Source organism: Gopherus evgoodei, chromosome 4 (assembly GCF_007399415.2).
Source record: "Gopherus evgoodei ecotype Sinaloan lineage chromosome 4, rGopEvg1_v1.p, whole genome shotgun sequence".
Taxonomy (NCBI): Eukaryota; Metazoa; Chordata; order Testudines; family Testudinidae; genus Gopherus; species Gopherus evgoodei.
The window spans coordinates 77,931,995-77,955,250 of NC_044325.1; positions in this window are offsets into that span (position 1 = coordinate 77,931,995).

The following is a 23,256-nucleotide window of genomic DNA, read 5'->3' on the forward strand; positions in this document are numbered from 1 at the left end:
AGCTGGGGATGCACTGAGTCAGCGAATTACTGCACATTCTCCACCAGCAGGGCTCCCACACAGCGTCTGGCATACTTTAAAGCTGCCCTCCCAAAGCAGTGTCTCAGAGGAAGGACAGTGATGAAGGCATCACCCTGTGCATGAATCACTTTGGAGAGCAGCATGTCAGGCTGAGCAGCTGCAATAGCTAATGGATTGATATTTCAAATATGATTGCACCAAAGCCACACAAAGAGGGTCTATTCCCCTCCCTGCTTAGAGACGTGAAGACTCTTATGCAGATCCCAAATTGCATTGGCCTTTTCACAGCCATATTGCATTGGCAACTTCACACACTTATTTGCTGACTACTCTCCCCCTTTGAGTCCCTCTCATCAGTGCCTGCTCCTTGGGTTCCTCTCTCCCACTGAGGATCTTGGGTTTATCTTGCTTTTCCTCAGGTGGATTAGCTTAATTTCCCCAGATTGAGTTGTGTTTTATTTCCTGCTCATGTTTCCAATCTGTTTAGGCCTCCTTGGATTATCTTCCTCTCCTCTTTGGTGTTCATAGCTGTTCCCTGTTTAGTATTGTCTGTATAATTCATTTAGTGACATGCCCGTATCATCAATGACCAGCCATAATCCTGATCCCTGGCACCAGTCGGACACCTCCCTAAACTTGGTACCCTGCCCTTTATCCTGATCTTTCATTTACAGTCTCTGAGCTAGTTTTCTGTCTGACTGTGGTAGTGAACTAAATCATGTAACCTGGTGCTAAGGAGAGCTGGGTGGGAAATGGTTTTCCTGTCATGTGGAAAAAAAATTAAAATTTCAAAAAGTTTCCCATTCTGTACTGGGACAAAACCAAGACTGTTAAAATTTTTTGTACAGAAGCCAGTGAATGCCTGAGCCAACAGACTATTGACTATTCAGTGGTGGGGCTCTCTCACTCTCATCTGTTGGAGCTGTTTCACTAGATACATAATCAACTATTCATTGGGCTAGAGAGAGAGTTTATAGCACAGTGGTCAGGGCACTTACCTAGCCTACTGTAGCGGCAGGTTCCAGTGCCCTCTCTGCTTGGTTCAGGCCTGGATCTGAACCCGGATCTCCTATATCCACTGAGCTATTCAGGGGTCTCCTTGCTGGACCCAAGAAACAGTCCCAATGACATTTTCATTGAAATCAACCCTCTCCCATGAAAAGTTTTGATTTTAGCAACAACAAACAACAACAACAAAACATTTGGTGAAAAATCCCCGAAACCAGCTGTACTGCTAAACTCTGCTAAGGAGACATAAGGAGGTAATGAACTTCTAATTATCTTGAGCTTTTCCTGAAAGAAAGGCCAAATTCCTCACTGGTATCTGGAGAAGTCATCTGATGTGTCTGCAGTCCTTAGGCGAAAAAAGATCAATCAAAGGTTTTAAATCATGTATTTGGCCCTCAGGACAATGCCGACTTTAGCTGTCTGCAAAGGAATCCATGTGACAGAGTAAATTGAGAGTGGCTAGAGTAGGTGCCTGAAGGTATGTTTGGTTTCCTGCCCTACTAATGTAGACCTGCCATCATATCACACTGCTAGTGCTACCACATGTATAATAGCAGAGAGATCTCTCATCTGCACCTTCCTGCTGATATTTTAGTCAGTACCACCCAGTTCCCTTGAATGTTCTCCTCTTCTTGGAATATGGGTTGCTCCATCCTGGCTGGTATTTTCTGAGTGCCCTCTGATTGTACCAGAGATACTAACCACACTGACTCCCCAGAGCTCAGTCCTAGGACCAATCCTATTCAATGTATTCATAAATGATCTGGAGAAAGGGGTAAACAGTGAGGTGGAAAACTTTGCAGATGATACTAAACTACTCAAGATAGTTAAGACCAAAGCAGATTGTGAAGAACTTCAAAAAGATCTCACAAAACTAAGTGATTAGGCAACAAAATGGCAAATAAAATTTAATGTGGATAAATTTAAAGTAATGCACATTGGAAAAAATAACCAACTATACATACAATATGATGGGGGCTAATTTAGCTGCAACGAGTCAGGAAAAAGATCTTGGCGTCATCGTGGATAGTTCTCTGAAGATGTCCACGCAATGCGCAGAAGCAGTCAAAAAAGTGAACAGGATGTTAGGAATCATTAAAAAGGGGATAGAGAATAAGACAGAGAATATCTTATTGCCCTTATATAAATCCATGGTACGCCCACATCTCAAATACTGTGTACAGATGTGGTCTCCTCACCTCAAAAAAATATTCTAGCACTAGAAAAGGTTCAGAAAAGGGCAAATAAAATGATTAGGAGTTTGGAGAGGGTCCCATATGAGAAACGATTGAAGAGGCTAGGCCTCTTCAGCTTGGAAAAGAGGAGACTAAGGGGGGGATATGATAGAGGTATATAAAATCATGAGTGATGTAGAGACAGTGGATAAGGAAAAGTTATTTACTTATTCCTATAGTATAAGAACTAGGGGTCACCAAATGAAATTAATAGGCAGCAGGTTTAAAACAAATAAAAGGAAGTTCTTCTTCACATAGCGCACAGTCAACTTGTGAAACTCCTTACCTGAGGAAGTTGTGAAGGCTAGGACTATAACAATGTTTAAAAGGGAACTGGATAAATTCATGGTGGCTAAGTCAATAAATGGCTATTAGCCAGGAAGGGTAAAGAATGGTGTCCCTAGTCTCTGTTCATCAGAGGATGGAGATGGACGGCAGGAGAGAGATCACTTGATCATTGCCTGTTAGCTTCACTCCCTCTGAGGCACCTGGCATTGGCCACTGTTGGTAGACAGATACTGGGCTAGATGGACCTTTGGTCTGACCCAGTACGGCCGTTTTTATGTTCTTATGTACATGTCTTTTTATTTCTTCACCATGAGAGCTGAAAGACAGATGCATGCTAGCTCTATGCTCTTTGGGGCATGAGCATCAGAGCTGGTTGCATGTGTCCTGAGTTAACTCCACTTATTACTGGCATTAGTATACAAAGATCTCACAGCCTAGGTCCTAGATAGCTGAATGAAGGTTGGATCTGAGGCCCAGTTCCATTCAGACCTGTGTTGTAGGAGTTCTTTCTTGGTTGAAGACCCACAGCTGTGGAACTCTTCTCTCTTAACATGAGGGGACTGACTAGGTGACCTCTTCAGCTCCTTTTCAGTCCTACATTTCTATGACTTCATAAAGCAGAACCTTCCACTGTACACGCTAAGGCATGATTAAGTATACTTAGACCATCCCTGACAGATGGTTGTCTAACCTGTTCTTGAAAACCTCCAATGGAAGCGGATCACACATCCTCCATTGGTAACCTGCTTCAGTGCTCAACTATCCTTATAGGTAGAAAGATTTTACTAATATCTAACCTAAATTTCCCTTGCTGCAACCTAAGCCAATTACTTCTGGTCCTATCCTGAGTGGACATAGAGTATAACTGGTAACTGTCCTCTTTATAACAACACTTTACATACTGGAAGACTGGTATCAAGTTCCTCCTCGGTCTTCTCTAGACTAAACTTGCCCAATTCTTTCAACCTTTCCTCATTGGTCAGGTTTTCTAAACCTTTTATTATTTTTGTTGCTGCTCTCTGGACTCTCTCCAATTTGCCCACATCTTTCTTTAAAGTGTAGGGCCCCAAACAGGACACAGTACTAATGCTGAGTAGGGTTGAACAATTACTTCCCATGTCTTACATATGTCCCTCTTGTTAATACCTCCCAGAGTAACATTTGCCTTTTTCTCACATGTACTCTGCACTGCATCATCCATGTCATTAATGAAAATATTAAATAGTACCAGATCCAGGACAAACTCCTGTGGGACCCCTCATGCTATGTCCTTCTAGTATGACAATGAACTATTGATAACTACTTTTGAGTAGTTTTTCAACTGGTTGTGCACCCACCTTATAGTAATTTCATATTTCCCTAGTTTGCTTATGACAATGTCACATAGGACTGTATCAAAAGATTTGCTAAAGTTAAGATATATCATGTCTATTGCATCCCCTGGCCCTATCCACTAGGCCATTTACCCTGTCAAAGAAGGAAATAAGATTGATTGGGCATGATTTCTTCTTGACAAATCCATGTTGGCTACTACTTTTCACTTTATTATTCTCTAGGTGCTTGCAAATTGATTGTTAATTTGTTCCAGTATCTTTCCAGGTACTGTAGTTAGGTGGACTAGTCTGTAATTCCCTGGGTCATCCTTATTTCCCTTTTTAAAGATCAGTACTATGTTTACCCTTCTCCACTCCTCGGGGACCTCATCCATCCTCCATGAATTCTTGCATAAAAATCACAAATGGTTCCAAAATTGTTTCTGCTAGTTCCATAAGTATTCTAGAATGAATTTCATGAAGTTCTGCTGACTTGAATACATCTAACTTATCTAAATAGGCTTTGATCTGTTCTTTCCCTATTCTGGCGTGTGTTCGTCCCCTTTGTTGTTTGTGTTATTAATTGTGTTAAACACCTGGTCACAATTAACCTTTTTAGTGAAGACTAAAGCAAAAAAGTCATTAAACATTTCAGTTTTCTCTGTACCATACGTTATTTGCTCTCCTTTCACATTAATTAATAGACCTACATATATTTTCATCTTTCTCTTGCTTCTAATGAATTTATAGAGCCTGTCTGTGACTCTAAGGGTATGTCTACACTACCCGCCGGATCGGCAGGCAGCGATCGATCCAATGGGAGTCTAGTCTAGACGCAATAAATCGACCCCTGAGCGCTCTCCCGTTGACTCCTGTACTTCACCACTGCGAGAGGCGCAGACAGAGTCGATGGGGGAGCAGAAGCAGTAGGCTCACTGTGGTGAAGACCCACGGTAAGTCGATCTAAGTATGTCAACTTTAGCTACGTTGTTCACATAGCTGAAGTTGCGTAACTTAGATTGACCCCCCCCCACAGTGTAGACCAGGGCTCAGAGCACCTCACTGCCAGTTGGCACACTGTTGTCATGATATTCTAAAAAGGTGACATGTGATATGTAATTGGAAAATTAATAAGTCACTGGTCGTTAATATTTTTGCATGATATATGTATAATAAATCCATGAAGGGCTGTATAGATACATGCTGGAAATATGTTCTTAACAGGTATTTGGTAAGCAGTGCCTAAGCCACACCTGATCCAGACAAAGGAATATGGTTCCACCAGCTTGGATGAGTCTCTGATGTAAAGTAAGCAAGGTGTGATCAAAGAAAAAGAAAAGCACACATACATGCAAGGTGAACAAAGCCCTCAGGAGAGCAAGGGGGAAATATGACCTTTTAACAATCTCCATGGTGGATGAAGATTGCAACCCCAGGAAGTCTTCCTGGTTCCTGCCTCTTGAAGCAGCGTCAATGAACTTTGGGAAGATATAAGCAGAGAGGAAAAGCCATTTTGGCATCCTTCACCCGAGGAGACAAAGGAACCGAGCACTTTGAGCTCTGTGCAGGGTCCTGGCCAGAGAGTCTGGTCAGCCATGCTGGATAAGAGACTTGGTATGAAACAAGAGACTCAAGTTTGTTAAATCAGGTTTTAGTTTTAGAAGTGTATTTCCACTTTTGCTTTCTTGTAACCTTTTTTATCTTTATTCCCTATACTTGGTATCACATATCTTTAAGGGAGCAGTGAACTTAACAACTTGTGTAAGTCTTCAGCGAAAAAGGTGCTTTGTAGGAAATTTCGGACTGGGTTTTTTTGGGGTCACTCTGCAAACAGTAATTGAGCGGTGGAAGCCAGGACATAACCCACATGTTTGTAGGCTGGCTGTTGGTGTCAGGGCTGTGAGCCACAGCAGCAAAGCATTTAAAGCACCCAGAGTTGCAGGGCAGGTGGTGACACAACCTCTTACTGGTCTGGTTGAACCCCAATGTGTCACACTCTTATCACCTTTTATGTCCCTTTCTAGTTGTAATTCATTTTTTGCTTTATTTTTCTAAATTTGTCCCTACAATTTGTGCTATTTCTTTACACTCATCTTAACCACTTTGTCCTTGTTTCCACTTTTTTATGGGATTCCTTTTTGATTTTTAAGTCATGATAAAACTCCTGATGGTCTCTTACTATTCTTTCTATCTTTCCTTCATATTGGAATAATTTGCTATTATGTCTTTAACATTGTTTCCTTTAGAAACTGCCAGCTCTCCTGAACTCTTTTTTTGCCTTAGATTTCCTTCCTAGGGGACCTACCAGTTCTCTGAGTTTGTTGAAGTTTGCTTTTTGGAAGTCCATTGTGTTTACTCTGCTGTCCTCGCTCCTTCCTCTCCTGAGAATCATGAACCCTATCATTTGGTGAACTGGCTGCCTGAATGCTCTCTGGTTGCCCAGATCCTTTAGCTCTGGTAAGTGCTTCACTTTAATTTTAGTATTTTGTATTGATTTTGTTCTATGATAGTCAGATGCTGATTCACGAGCACGAAATTCCCACCTAGCAAACCTCTGCTTTCTGGATTTTGTTTCTTCCACCTTCCACCTCCTTCTGAGACTTTTGGAAGATTTTGTGTCTCAACTAATCACTTCCTCTGAACGGTTGTTTGCTCAGGTAACTCTGAGCTGTCCTCGATTTTCACAATATCCCCACTTCCAGGCGAGACTTTAGAGTTAGATGAGCCCCATTGGAGTGGGGGAGGCTCAGAGGAGAGACCTATGCTTGTGTGATCTCTCTTGGAAGTGGCTGGAAAGAAGGCTGGGAAGCAGAAGCAGGAGAAAAGCAGACAGGCTATTTCCAGGGTGAGCTGGAAGCCTGACCAGAGGGAGCCCGAAGTGAGCTGAGGAGTGTATCAGCCTCCGGACTGTGGAGTTGATGGAGACACAGAAGTCTGGGTCAAGGTGTGGGGAAAAGACAATGGCAGCTGAAAGGTGCCTGTGAGGAAGGGGTGGCCTGCTGAGCCTTGCTAGGCTATATCTTTGATTTCATTTCTGTTTCTGTTAGACTTTACTAAAAGACTCTGAGGCTCTGGAAGGAACTGGGTTCTCTAAAGTGGTCTGGCTGGAGGGCCAGGTTGTTCCTAGGGCAGGAGTAGGCCAAAAGGAGGTAGGGGAAATGCAGACAAGTGGTGCTGCAATGCCATATGCAGTCAGGGGGAGGGAGTGTGTTGGGATAGAAACTTTGCTGTCTTGTTATATCCCTTAAATGAGACTTTCAGTATTCTCCCAAAGGCCTGACTCCAAAACTGACTCTTAGCTAGTTTTGTGTTATGTTCTAATCCACACATTGCCCTTTTTTTATGCAAACAAAATTTTCTGGTGTAGGCCTGTTATCTACACTGGTCGCTCTTGCACCTTTAACACAGATTGGTCAACTTTAGCACCATGGGCCCTCTTCAATCTGTGCTCGATTTTCTCCAGCTTTGTAATTGTTTTATACTTAAAGAGACAAATCCTGCTTGCCTTACTCACTCAGCTGGCCTCAGTGAAGTTCCTGAGACTATTCACACATGTAAAGTGAACAGGATTTGGCCCTGGCTGGCTCTGGATTTCCAAATCTAGACAGATGCCCCGGCATGATGACTTCTGTGATTTCCAGTATTCAGTTACCCCATTTTTGAACCCCATGTCATAGAATATCAGGGTTGGAAGGGACCTCAGAAGGTCATCTAGTCCAACCCCCTACTCAAAGCAGGACCAATCTCCAATGTCAATGTGATTTTTCTAGAGCACTGGTCCCATACAAATGGGAGGTTCCTGGTTTGCCCTGAAATGAGTTCAGAATGCTATATGTACATGGATCAGCATGGCCATACCCAGCATTCGTTTAACCTCTGTATCCTCCCAGTTTCCCCAAGTTCTCTCAATTAACTGTCTTTGACACCACTTCCTATCAATCTTACTCTTCATTAACTTCTGTACTTCTTGCCCACTAGTATGCAGTTATCTCTTCGAGGGATTCTCTCCCTACTCTCCTAACATGTCTTGTGGTATGTCTTTTCCAGTCAGTGCTCTTGGCTGTAGACTTGGGATCATACTGAATCCTGGAATTCAAACACCCCTGACTCTTGATCCAGACTTTCCAGCCCAGTCTTGAGTTTAGTTGAGAGCCCGTCTTCTCAAGATGGCAACTTACTCTGCTTTCAAGATATTCTAACATTATATTTTTGATTTCCTGTCTCGTTCTCACACTGTGGCTCATCATGTCAGCCAATGCCACATACTTCCTGGAACTTATCCTCCCCAAGGCAGCCAACTTTCTCAGTGCATCTGTGCCTTGCACTGCACTATCCAAAGTTAATTGACTTACAGATCATGACTTCTGCAAAATACCATTCCATCAGATTTTCAGCATTGTTTACAATCAGTTCCTAGATACATATTTGGTTTAAGTTTGGGCTTTGCTTCTGGACAGGTATGTCCCTTTCTGTAGGTGGCTAGGTGAATACCATCACCTCTAGGGACAGATCTCATGCAGAAGATCTTGGCCAGGTTCCTTACATTTCTGTTTGGTGGACCTACTGTGATACACTGTCTGGAGTTCTCCTAGTTATGCTGCCCTTGCCTGCTCCTCACTACAAGATTTTGCAATATCTCAATGGGAAGCTCCTGCTGATGAGAGGTTTTTAGTTTACTATATTTCACTGCTGGCAGCTTATGTCAGTGATGTGAGCATCATGGTGATTTATATCAATTTACTGGGTTAGCACGCTGTTCTGTTTCCTATACTCAGAAGGCAATTTGTAGTTTCCTTTAGGCCTTCAGGAAAAGCAGCTTGGACAGCTCTTCCTCTTGCTTCTGACCTCATTTGAGTCCCCACAAAATTCTCTTGTATTTTTCTACAACAGGGTTTGTATCACAATAGTTTTTTCTCACCTTTCTCACACATACATCACTTTGCCTGAGGATATATCAGATACTAAATGCAGTAGATGGTAAAAAGGGTCCAGGACAAAAATGTGTAGTCAATACTGGGGAAGTTTAGGTTGGGATCTGCGCCAAAGTTGAACATCATAGGCATCTCTAATCTTCATTGAACAGCTACAGTCCAGAGTCTTAGCTGGTAACAACCAAGAGATTGACATAAAAAAGTCTGGCTGATCCTGGCCTAGCAAATTTCATATTAGTGTCTGCCTAATGTTTCCTGAATTTGCAGAAGAGCTCAGTTCAAAAAGTCACCTGCCTAGTCAGAACATACTGATAACAGATCTGTGTGTAGTCTGGATGCTTTTGACCATGACTAATAGAGTTTAGATTCCTGGAATTGACATAGAACAGTTGGCAAATTAGTTTCTATTCAGTTGCAATTGTTAGACGATTAGCACAAACTACTTGGGAGAAGTCTAGCATTGCAGTACTAGGGTTGCTATGGGTCAGGCCTGAGGGCCATTAGCAGAGCTGTGTCTGTGGAGCCAAGAACTAGAACAGTAGGGGCTGCTACCTATTGGGATTGAGGTCCATCAGCAGAGCTCTGGGAGACAGACATACAACTGCAATATCCGGTTTGCTGTACATTAAGACTATGGAGCATTAGAAGAGCTGCAGCGTGGAGGGCCTGCAGGACAGGACTAGAAGAGCAGGGAAGGTGAAAATCAACATTGTTATCAGCCCCTTGTTGTTGACGTACAACTTTCACACAAAATAATAACAATAAATAATAAAAAAATCCACAACCTGGAGCTCCCCAGTTAATATTTATAATATTTTGTATGAATCTCTTCACCCTTATTCACTTAGTGAGGACCAACAACTCTTCAAGAAATAAAAAAAATTGTGGGGTGCAGTGAAGGGGAGGGAAGGGGTCACATGCTGCATCTGGCCCAGGCTCTGGGGCCTGTCCTGTCACTGCTGCTGCCATTGGGTAGTGGGGCTGGGTGACTGATTCCCATGTGGTGCTGGTGGAGCATGAGCAGTGTTAATTTAGTTTATTGCCCGGGCAGGATAACCATTGTGGGCTCACTGGTTCAGCCTCACCCTTCCCATTTTTAATATAGTTGCTGGATCTCTGGTGATGCTGGAGTCTTGTCTGATTACCAATTTGGGGGATCGGGAAGGGGCTTTTCTCACAAGGCAAAGATGGATAGCTATCATGTGATGCTTTTCACCTTCCACCTGACATCTAGGAGGTCTGGTTTGGGGGGGTTAAATTACAATTGTTGCTACTCTGGTAGGTTCCAGTTTGATTGATAGGTTACAAAGGGTCCCACTGAAGTCCCAGTAGCCCATTAGCTTGCTGCTTGGGCATTGATCCTGGACATGACATTGCATGGTAGGGGGGTTTGCCTCTATGTCTCATGCAGCCTGTGGCTCCCCTTATCTCATGTCTCCTACCCGCAGCATGGAGAATGTTGGGGGGCGAGGGGAGCAGGCTTCTGGCTTCCAGTCAGGGTTTGTTGGCAGCCCAGAGTGTAGTGGGACGATTTGTACCTGTTGATATGTGCACTGGAACAACTATATTGTGAAGTTTGGCGTGGTCACCCCAGCTAGGTAATAGCTTTAGATAAAGTTGTGGCCTCTGCATTTAACCATATTATGGTATTTGTGTCTCATTGATTCTATGTCCACTTCAATGCAAAGCTAGCAAAAAGGTGGAAGTGACGTACTGAACAACTATCACTCATATTCACCCAGTCACACACAGAGAAACGTACCTTTCCCTTGAGATTACACAACTGTTCCTGTTCTACAGACAGGTGGTGAACTTTCCCTTTTATATTCCAATTCTCAGTGTCTCAACTTTGAACAGCATTTTAACCCACAGTTCACAGACTTTGACACAATTTGGGTGAAAGGTTAGACTTTAATTCTAACTCTGTAAGAGAAACCTTTTTCCTCCTAAAAACACAAATTTGAGTTCAGTTTTCATGTACAGGCCTCTTTATCTTTCTCACAACTTTCATTTTGATAAGCTCATGAAGTGCCCTGAGTGGAATGAGAATTTCACTGGAGTTTGGCAGTGTGGGCAGCAAGAAAAGATTGGAATTTGGAAATGTTACGAAGCAAGAAGCCATGGGATTTTTACATGACTTGGATACGTAGGGTAGGGAGAAGGATGAGTCAAAGATGACACCCAGTGTATGGGCTTGAATGACAAGGATGATGAGTGGCGACAGAGAATTGTGGGCAGTAGATAGGGCTTGGGAGGAGAGATCAGTTTTGTCCATGTTAAATTTAAGTTGATGTTGAGACATTCAGGAGATATCAGAACAATGACCCAAGGTGCAGGACAAGAGGGAGGGAGGGAGACCAGTCGCTAGAGGAGATGCAGATTTGTAAGTTGTTGGCTTGAAGCTGGAACTGTGAGAGTGGATGAAAACATCCAGAGAGAGGGTTTAGAGGAAGAAGAGGAGGGAAGCCTGTGGTGTGTGGGAAAGGTGAAGATGAGGGCACACAAAAGCAACATCTAGAGTGGGTAGAAGAACCAAGAGGGGGCAGAGTTATGAAAGCAGAGGGAGAACGGAATTAAAACAGGAGGGTGTTACTGACAATGTCACAAGCCAAGGGACATTAAGGAATATGAGGATGGAGCAGATGTCCTGAGATTTGGGCAAGATAAGCAAAGCAGTTTCAGTAGAGTGGAGATAGTACAGGAAAGGATCCAAGATGCCGTAAAAGTAGAGGGACTTGAAATAATGGTTTTAAACTACACCCATGGCTGCTCCGTAACTTGCTGTTAGAGAGAGAATCCTCCCTCCCTTGAAAACCTCTCTCCTCACCACAGTGTGAATGTTTTTAACTGAAAGACCATTTATCCAGGAGTTGTGTAAGTGACCAGGATTTGGCCCTAAAGCCTGGTCTACACTTAAAATTTACATTGACCTAGGTACATGGCTAGCTAATTTTTTCACATCCCTCAGCATTATAGGTAAGACGACCTAACCCCTGGTATAGACACAGCTAGGTGGACGGAAGAATTCTTCTGTTGACCTAGCTACCACTGCTTGGGGAGGTAGATTACCTATGTAGATGAAAAAAAACATTCCATCTCTATAGGATTGTCTACACTATGGCACTACAGCCGAGCTGCTGTAGCGCTTGTAGTGTAGACATAGACTAAGGCCTTTGTAAGTGACAAGGCTGCAGCAGGGAGAGGAGAGCACACTAGAGCATTCAAGATTGTTTTTTTAACTCCAGTTCAAATGTGAAGTGTGATTTAAGGTGTGAATTTATTTGTAAGAAGTGTTGGAAACTGTTCCTCTTGGGGTTACATGGGTAATATCTACTCATACGTTTGCTTTTGACTGGGATTTCCAAAGCTAATGGGAGGATACATTTTAAATTGAATGTATCCTTCTTAATTTCATGTTAGGGAAAGGTGCTGTATTGACAGATATGGAGACAGAAGTGCCTTGAAGACTGAAGAAATCCACCCTGGATACTTCAGTCCTAGCCAACTGTCACCAAAGCTGTCATTCCTGAGCAAGATCACAGAGAAGCTAGCCAAAGATCAACTACAAAATCATCTAACTGAAGCCATAATTCTAGACCTGGCATAATTTGGATTTAGGCCAAGACATGGAACTGAAATGGCATTAGTGGCACTGGCAGATAATTTCCTCCTGACAATGGATAGAGAACAGGCATCCATTCTCATCCTCTTGGACCCCTCTGCAGTGTTCAACACTGTTGACCATGAGATACTGCTGTCTGACCTGAAAGAGGTCACGGGTGCAGGGTAATGTGCAAAAATGATCTGAGTCCTTTGGCAGCATGCATCCAAAGAGTAGTGATGGGAAACAGAACCTCCCACGTTAGACTCCTCACTTGTTGGGTTTCACAAGGATTAGTTCTTTCTTTGGTCCTTTTCAACATCTACTTGAAATTGCTAGGTGAACTGGTCTGATGGCAGGGACTCAAGTGCCAGCAATATGGAGATGAATCACTGCTTTACCCATCTTTCAGCACATCTGACCACACAACTACCACCAAGATGGCCCAGTGCCTCGGTGAGATCAGCTAATGGATGAAGAACAGCTGAAGCTGAACCCAGTCAAGATGGGCAGAGGAAAGTGTTTGGAGGAGTCTGGAGCCACATTACAGTCTTCTTTGATTGAAGGTTCATACCCACAACTGGCCTATTTAGTCCACAATGTAGGAGTATTCTTGGATTCTTTGCTGACGCTGAAGTCTCACGTCACAAAGATTGCGAGTAATGCATTCTAACATCTCTGGTTGTGTAAGAGACTCCTTCCCATCCTGAGAGATGAAGACCTGGCCTCAGTTATTCATGCCTTTGTTACTTCTCAGCTGGACTACAGCAATGTGATATACTTGGGCATGAATCCTTAAGCACTTAGGCAACTCCAAGTAGTAAAAATGCTGTAAAGCATCTCCTCAGCAACACAGGCTACCATGAGCTCCTCACTCTTGTCCTCTTCTCTCTATGCTGGCCTCCCATAGAATTTTGAATCAGTCCTTATCTTCAAAGGTCTCTATGGCCTGCACCAGGTTGAGCTAAAAGAACATCTAAAGCTCCATCACAAAGACTTCTGTCTACAACTTTGCTCTTCTGGCACAATGGAACTCTCAATAATAGAAATAAAGCTTGTCTATGTGAGAGACAGGGGGCAGTATGAGACTGCGGAATTATCTCCCACAGATACTAAACACTATCAGAAACTTCACCACTTTCCACTCCAAGTTCAAGGCACATTTCTTTGACTTTGCTGTCTCTAATATAGGAACATAGCAACAAGTATATTTAACAACAACACAACAAAAAACCTACACAAAAACAAAAAACCACAACCCTACCAAAACAAGACACTTCACTTGTCATGCTTGTCCCTCTAGGGAGAGCATGCAAGAACAAACAACACATGGCACGTGTAATCACTTTGCTTAATGCACTACTGGAAGGCGCTCGGACACTGCAATGATGAGTGCAGTCTAAAAATCTACATAGACTAGAATATAGAATAGGATTTGTTTTGCTACAGAACAGGTACAGTATAGGACAGCAATAGGACAAGCTTCCCATAGACATCTAGTTCCCACTAGAGTGCCTTAACCATGATGTTGATTGGACTTCTAGAACCACTACGGGTATGTCTACACTACAAAATTAAGTCAACCTAACTTACGTTGCCATACAACTGCCACAGTAATTACATCACTTGTGTGTGTCTACACTTTGCTCCTTGTGTCGGCTGTGCATGTCTTCACCAGGAGTGCTTGCACCAATTGAACTGTCAGCATGGGATGTGGTGGGACATCTTCTAAAAACCAGCAACAGTGAATGTAAGCAACATGGTGCCCACACTGACACTGCATTGACCTAACTACATTGATACTGACTACACCACTCATGGAGGTGGAGTTATTAAATCAGTGCACCAGGCAAGCTACGTCAGTGGGGGCGAAATTTTAGTGCAGGCACTTACAGAGTCGGGTTGACATAATCTGCCATGTGTCGACCTAACTCTGTAGTGCAGACCAGGGCTCAGTCCTAGGCCTCTCTGCTGAGGTTGCCAGTAAAAGTCCCAGCTGTGCAGTTAAGTGTTTTATGATGTGGACACCTGTCAACTCACGAATTGCACTGAAACGCACCAACTCATTTCACACAAGCCACCAAACAACCAAACCACCTGTGTCAGACGTGGGTTGGATCAGATTTGAACTACGACCTAGATGTGAAAGGTTAAAGATAGTGTGTACTTATTTCTGCAGTTAATGGAACAAATTCCTGGTCTGAATTATTCCAGTGGAACTCTGCTGGGGTCAATAGGTTTGCATTGGAGTGAGAGGGAAGACCCAACTAATAGTGGACCCACTGCCATCATCCTTTGCATGTCATCTCTAGTACCATGAGTGAATCAGAGTGTGGAGAAGAGCCTGCTGCAGCTGGGCTGATTTCTAAGGAGACTATTTTCGTGGAATAGTGTTTATATTGCCTGTATGTCTCCTTTTGATTGGAATGTCTGTGTACGTGATCGTATGTACAAGCTGGTTTTATAGGAATGTGTGTGCAGTAGCTGTGCTGTACAGAACATTGCAAGCATTCCAGTAGTAGAAGCAGCCTTACAGGTCAGACAGAAATTACCACAACAGCACAAACATATCAACGACATTTCTGAACTCTCACAGCACTAGAAAGTTCTGGGTCCTCTTCCTTCAGTCTTATGTCCCACCTCCCTCTTCTTATTCCATTCATAATTTCCCTCTGGCCTTCTGGAACAAAGCCCTTTGCTCGGGCAAGTGGGGCATTAATAATCTGATGACTGATGCTCTATAAATACACAGACTAGATATAAATCTCACCAGAGCAATTTCCTGCCAGCACCTTTTTAAGTCAGGAAGGTCTTGTATCAATGGGAGAGGATGACCAAGATTCAGGGGAAGTGAGGAAAGAAACAGAAAGAGCCCAAGGCTCATTGCACAAAGCATTCAACCCTAAAACATTTCCTGCCAAGATGTCAACTTTTTATACAGGCAGCTTTACACCTACAAAATAAGGAACTAATGATTGTACAGGGCCTGGCAGGATGGAGCCCAGTCCAGATCTGAGGTCTTTACATAGTCCTGGAATACAAATAATAAATCTGTTTATTCATCATCCTTTTTATTGCTTGTTTCCTCAGTGCATTTCACTCAGCTCAGCTAGTGACAATACTCTAGTCATTTTCACAAATGTTTCTCATCAGTGTCACTTAACAGTTCTAGCAGGATACCCTGCATTCGTTGGTACCTGCTTCAGTTTGGCTGTTTCTGCCTTAATAAAAAAGCATGGTTCATGTATGAAAAATTGCTATTCCCTTCCCAGTTGTGTCATCCATATATCACAGTGGCGGAATTCACATTAAAGAATGTCAGTGTTTCACCAAACTAGGATGCCTCCCACTGAAACAACAATAGAAGTTGCCCCTATGGGCAAAATGCCAGAAACGCTGGAGGAAGTGTGTTTCATTACCACCACAGCAATAACCTCACCTAGCTCCTACATAGGATGCTTCATCAGCGGGTCTCAAAGCACTTTATAAAGGAGGTGAATAGCATTATCCCCATTTATAAATTTGACTCTAGCAACTCTGAAGATGATTAGTGGGAACTCTAGAGAGGAGATGGAGGTTAAAGTTGAAATAAGGCTTATTGTGTCACCCTCTGTGTTTTCTGTCACATGGGGACATTCCTTGGTAAGGAGTGGAGACCTCACATGGACAGTGTAACAAAGAGGTGCTGGGGAGAACCTGGTCTTTACTGTCTGCCCCAAAGTTTAGTGCTAGACACTGATGCCTTTAGATGCGTAGGCAGCCTATGATACTGTTGACCATTGGTTGACATTTTGTGGATGGAGCTGCTCCTGAGCAATTCCATTCCTATCTTTCTGACTGAACCCAAAGGATAGTTGTGAACGATTGTTCCTTTGTCGTGAGGATTTTCTCCCAGAACCTGTGCTAGGCGTAAGCAGAGTAAGCAATTGCTTAGGGCCCTGAGCAGCTCAAGGGGCCCCCTACTGATCATCAGTATGTGCTGGGCGGGGTGGGAGAGAATATTCCTGCCTAGGGCCTCCAACGGGATAGCACCAGCACTGTTTTCTCCTAAGAGGTGCACGTGTCCATGTTGTCACTTCTGCTCTTCAGTAATGCCAATCCCAAAAGTTCCAAATCATGAATCAGGCTCCTCAGAATAATGAGTGGTGCAAAAAAATCCTGAGCCCTTTAAAACTGAAGACTAAATAATGCTGTTAGAGCTGTCTTCTGATTTTGGAACATCCACTGCCCCTCCCCTGCAATGTGTGCGACAATTAGTGTTGCCAGTTTATAGTGAGCAATAGGACGTTGGTCACCACACCACTGCATCACTGACAGCTGTGCCTCTGCCCCCAAAGGGAACTCTGCACTCTCAGCCCCAAAGCAATTCATTCTGTGTCCGCCCAGCCCCAGCCCTCACATCTGCCCCAACCTCCAGCCCCACATCCGTTTCATCCACCCAGCCACACAACAATAATGCAAGTTGCCCCACCCTCAGGCTCCCAGCCCCACATCTGCCCCTTGCCCCCAGCACACCTCGGCATCCCCTTCAGCTGTGGAGGCTCTTCACCCCCTCCCAGGCCTGGCAGGAGGGCAGCTCCAACAGAGTGTCCTTTGCCCCCTTTCCATACCTGGTGTTATAGTCTGGAGGTGGGGGGAAAAGATGGGGGAGCAGAGGGCAGACTGACACATTTTACAATAAAGGAGGGAGGAGGAGGGAGCAGAGACACCTTGAGCTGCTGGGCTCTTTCTGCTCCCTCTTCCCCTTTTGTGAAAATGGTAGCAGCTGCTCCTTCTTCCCTTCCCTCTCTCCACCCCAAAACTTCTCTCCCCTTCTGAGAGACAGCAGCCTGCCTCCTGAAGCAGCTCTGATTGGCTGTGCTTTCCTAGGAGGTGGGGAAGTGATCAAGGCAGCCCAGTAGAGGGTATTTTCTCAGGGGCAGTGGCCACATTGCGTTAATTTGGGAGTGTTGACAGTCCTGCCTGCCCAAAGTGTAGCTGCAGGGAGAGTTAGTGAGGAGACCTGGGCTGTGATGGAACCAGCTCTGCATCTCCATCATGACTATGTCTCCATGAGCAAGCTTACAGCAAGCACACTGAAACAGCTGTGCCCCTGTAAGATTGCTCATGTAGCTGCTCTACGCCAACATGAGAGAGCTTTCCTGTTGATGTAATTTAACCACTCCCAATGAGCGGCAGTAGCTGTTGGTGGGAGAGCATCTCCTGCAAACCTAGCGCTGTCCACACAGGCGCTTCTGTTGGTGTAATGTATGTTGCTCAGTGGGTGTATTTTCACACGGAGTGACATAAGTTATCCCAACAAAAGTTCTACTGTAGACAACTATCTCCTAGCTCAGCAACAGAAGGAGAACAAATCACCCCCTGCTTAGATCAGGATTTTTTCAGCCTGCTGGTCACGACTCAAAACTGGATTGCCAGCAGGGCCATCCCTAGGAGGGAGCAGGGCCCGGGGCAGAAGCGATGAATTTGTCTCCTCCAGGACTGAGTGCACTGGCCAATTGCACCGGCCCACAGGGCTCCCCAAAGCATGGGGCCTGGAGTGGGGGGAGGCAAGGGTGGAAGTGACAGTTTTGTCTCTTCCAGGACTGACTGCGCCGCCAATAGCACCAGCCTGTAGGGCCTCCCAAAGCATGGGGCCCCGATTCGCCCTACCCAAGGGACTGCTCTGGTTGCCAGAATGTGTCAAAGGTTTGCAATGGGGGGATTTTGCAGAGGGAAGGAAGGAGTCAGGGAAGGGGAGTGGGAGGCCCTGAGTGAGGGGTGTTGCAGAGCCTTCCCTGCACCGATGGTTTCCGTGGCTCCAGTCCCACAGTTCTGGCTGGGCTCAGCTCCCTGCTCCAGGCATTGTGACCTGGTGCACGGGGTTGCAGCCCATTCAGGTTTGACCCAGCCACCCCTTCGCTATAATGACAGGCGGCTGGCCAGGGTGAATTTGAGAGAGTGGCATTGTGACCCTATGCACTAAGTCAATGGTTCTCAACCAGGGATCCAGGGCTCTCTGCGGAGACTGTGAGCAGGTTTCAGGGGGGCTGCCAAGCAGGGCCAGTTTCAGACTTGCAGGGGCTGATGGCAGAGAGCTGACATACCGCTGTGTGGGGCTGAAACCCCAGGATTCTGAGCCCTGCCACCTGCAGCTGAAGTCAAAACTTGAGCAACGTAGCTTTTCGGGAACCCCTGTGGCATAAATCCCCGGGGAATTGCCCTGTTTGCTACCCCCTAATGCTAGCCCTAGCTTTTATATGCAGAATAACAATGTTGTGGTACTGGTGGGCTGTGGAGTTTTTATAGTATGTTGAGCAGGGCCTCAGAAAGAAAAACTTTGAGACCCCCTGGACTAAGTCATGGTGCTACTCACTTCAAATTTAGCCTGGCTAAACCTGAGCAGTGCGGCAACCCTGGAGGTCACAATGCCTGGAGCAGGGAGCCGAGTACAGCCAGCAATCCAGGACTGGAGCTGCTTTAATGGTCCACACTGTATATTTAGTACTTATTCCATAATGTGTATATCACATACTGTGGGTAAGAAATATTTACTAACCCAGATGTTTTTTGCACAAATGCTATTTACTGGGTCCCAACAGCCCATGCAGGTTTACAAACGAGTCCCAAGCCCAAACAGATTGAGAACCATTGGACCGGATGAACCTGAGATTTGGATGAGAACTGACTGACTGTGGCTTAATTTAGATGAGACGGAGATAACATTGTTGAGCTGGGGACCTCTTTCTGAAGAGTTAGCGGCACTCAGATTAGTAGAAGTAAAATTCCATGCTCCAGTTCAGGGCAGTGCACGGCAAAGAGTATGAGGACTTTCTCTGAAATTGCTGCTGCTGGGGACTGCTGTGATAGAGGCCCCTGAAACTGAGAGCAGGATGATGGTCTCTCCTGTGCTTTCTATATTCTCCCTGCTGAGGCCTAGGCAGAGTGAGGAGGAGGAGGAGGAAACAACCTGACTCAAGTGTAAAGATCACAAAAGCTGGACCTTGGGGTGGGATAGGGAGTAGATTCGGACAAGGAGCCAGGGGGACTGGGGAAAACAATACTGGGACTGGGAACAGACATTGGAGGGAGAGGACGAAGACTGGAGCTGGGGTGGCAAAACTGGGATGGGTGGGCAAGGACTTTGGGACAAGGAGCTTGGGGTGTTTGTGAGGGGGAAACTGGGATGAGGAGCCCAGGGAGGGATTCAAACCCTGCTCTGAATACAGAATTAATTATTAATGAATTTATTTTCACAACACCCCTGTGAGATGGTGGGGGGGGGTTGTTATTCCCATTTTACAGAGTGGGAAGTGAGACAGAGAGGAATTAAGGCAACAATTATCCACTAATTTGGGGCATGCACTTTATATGTTAAAAGCACAGCTCCCGTTGACTTCAGTTAAGCTGTAAGTGCTCAGCCCTTCTGTAAACCAGGCCCCAGGTCTCAAGATTGGTCCTCATTTTTTGGATGCCTCACAGTGGCCACCTGTAATTTGCCTATCACCACACAGGTACTCTACCGTAGAGGTAGGGGTAGAATCAGGGCCGGCTCTAGGCCCCAGCATTCCAAGCACGTGCTTGGGGTGGCTCTTTTCAAGGGGCGGCACTCCGGGATTTTTTTTACTTCGGCGGCAGCACTCTGGCTTTTTTGGGGGTGTGTGGGGGGCACTTGGGGCAGTAAAAAACCTGGAGCCGGCCCTGGGTAGAATCCAGTTCTCCAGAGCAGAATTCAACTGCCTTAGCCATGAGATCATCCTTTCCCTTCCCACAATCCCCTGCCTCATTCACTACACACCTTTTAACTTCTGTAACAAATGGGTCTGGAGGCCTATAGTCACACAGTCAACAATCTTCTTCATTACAAAACACAGATTCATCCTTGAGCAGGTCTATCCTGTGCACTGAACAAGGCAGGGATCCTGTGGAAAACACTGTATGTGAACCTGTGATTAAAGACTGTATAATAATAATGTCACAGGGGAGCTGAATTAAGATTTCACAAATAATCTTAAATTCTGGAATGTCCTAACTCTGGAGCATGTTACTTTTTAATCTTATGATACTTTAAATATTTTTGGGATGCAATTTTATATAATTGGATCTAATTTTTGCATCTCATGTATTTGTACAGTACCATGTACACCTATAGCATTGTATATACAATATTGATTAATAATCAACTATTAGTGTAAGCTGTAAGAAAAATACTGTTTATCACCTCTGGGTGGCAGCATCTTATAGCTGATATACTCTACAAGTGTTATAGTATCAAACAGATACTTGAGTAGCTTTTCAGGTTTTTAAAGGTAGTGTGATTAAAAAAAGTTAAATGATAAAAGAAATAATCTGGTTTCTTAGAGTTTGTTACTAATCTGGGACATATTTTCCAAGAAGCCTCAGACTCTTTTCCATTTCTGTTTTGAGTATGAAAATCATATCCATATGTTATTTTTGCACACAAATATACATATGAATAGTAGGATTTATATGCACAAAAACCTTTAAGGTCAGTTTGCTCAAACAAATGATTTGTTTGTGTAAATTTGATCAGCAATGCCTTGTTTTACTGCTTATATTTTGGCTGAGAAAATAAATTGCATCTTTTAATCACATTTTGCTAATAACAAAATGCCTTTTGCTTTACTGTAAGTGATCAGGTTCAAAATTAAACTGTCTTTTTATTTTAAAATGTCATCTGCGATATGGGCACGCAAAATATTCACAATGAAATGTACAATATTCCCAATTTGATGTTTTCATTTTATTATGAATGGCAATGTTAAAAAAAAAATCTGTAGAAAAAACTCATTTCCATTTTTTTCACTTGAAAAGGGGATCTTTAGTATAAAAACCAATAAAAAAAATACATCCAGGAGAAAAGTGCTGATTCTCAAATGAAATGGGGATATTTGACAGTTCTTTTTGGTGGCTTTGGAGAAAAACAACAACATTCAAACACTTGCTTTTTTCCAGGTTTCCAATGCAGAAACGCTAATTTAGTAGAATTGGTGGAAAAGCAAATATCTGGGGTGCCCAAATGCCCACAATAAAATGGAGATCAAATTCAGGAAAATACTTAAGCTTGTGCTTAACGTTAATAGCTATCCTGAATTGGGATGGGCGTAAGCACCTGCTTAACTGCTTTCCTGAAATGGGGCCATGAGACACATTTGCAACAAACATGTTTTCCCAACTTGCCCTTAGCTCTGTCATGAGCCCAGGGTGACTTGTCTTTTGGGGGTGCTTAACACTGCAGTGCAAAGACTGCCTCATGAAGCAGCTCTTCCTGTGAACCGTGGGAGTTACTTTCCTGCTGTACTGCATCCTTATGCTGTGAAGCAACCTTCTAAAGCATGGCTGACTTCTTCTGTGCAAACACAGATGGCTTTTTTGTTGCTCTCAGTAGAACTGTGATTTAAAAAAAAAAGTCTGCCTTACATATTAATGCTTTTATAATCTCCCACAGGCACCCTGTGGGAACAGCAGCTGAGTTTATCACACATTGGATTGGGGTTTGGAGCTCTCTCTCAGACATATTTTGGTCAATAAAAAAACCGTTCATGTCAACCCCAATGACTACAATCATGGCTGCAGCTGTAGCCTCCACACCTGACACACAAATCATATCATTCCTAGTTTTAGTCCATTGATCAGCTCACAATAGAATGGCTCAAAACCCACATTTCACAGAACAAGTCTCTGGGGAACATGTGAGACCTTAGCACGTACTTACAGGGGGTCTTAGGAGGTGACAGGTGGAGGTGGCGGCAGCAGTAACAAACCAGGCTGTTTATTTTGTTTTAAATACTGGAATCAGATGGCTGACATGAAACCAGTGAGACCATGGGGCGAGGGGACGGAGAGGGGGAGAAGGGGATTGAAGAAAGTGCCTCTACCCAGGAAATTCTCACGTGCTCCCTAAGTATATGTAAGAGCAGCACTGTAGTTATGTTTGCAACAATTTCAGATAATGAGTTACATGACCTTTCCCTGAAACAGCCGCATACTATGAATTTTTTTTCTGAGAATCCCAAACCTGGGAGACCCTGTTCTGAGGAAAGGCTCATTTAAAAGTTTTATTTAGACAAACTAAGCCCTACATCATTTACATATCTCTCTCTGTTTTCACACACTAAATCTTTTTCATCACACAGAGTATATAAGACAGACAAAGGGCCAGATACTCTGCTGGTATAGATCAGTGCAGCTCCCTGGGTTTCAACAGTGCTGCACCATTTTACATCAGCAGGAGAATGGGTCTTAAGGATCTACATGGCACTCATCATAACCCTGAAGCAATTTTTTCTTGGAATCGACCTCTGCAGTTTGCTTACTTTTTGAAGACCAATCCCTGCTTCTCTCTTAAATCTGTTCATTTTACCAATCTATATCTTAGTGCATAAACAGTGGTTCTGACAAAGATTAGGGGTCAGAACTCACCTTCCTTCCACACCCAAATCACCCTTTGGCTCAGTGACAGTGTGCAGAGACTTCAGGATTGACCCCTACATTTATTATTCAAATGTTTTGGGGAATATTTCAATGACTTGTTGTATTCTAGTAGTGCTCACAATGCTTTAGGCACAGTTTACATGCACACATAGGAAGATACAGGCCCTGTCCCAAAGAGTTTCCAGTCTTAGAAGACAAACAGCATATAAGGGCCTATGGAGAAGGATGAACTCACCATAAACACAAGTTGTTATGTACACTTCTGTTACTTTGATATTTTGTTTGGTGTTAAAGAAATGTACAGCAGCTATACCTGCTTGTCCCTCAACTTTAACTTCTCTATTATCGCTGGACAATATTTTGTAGGACTCATGAAAAAGAAGTGAGTGTGCTAGTGTAGCTAATAATTTGCAGGTCAGAATTTG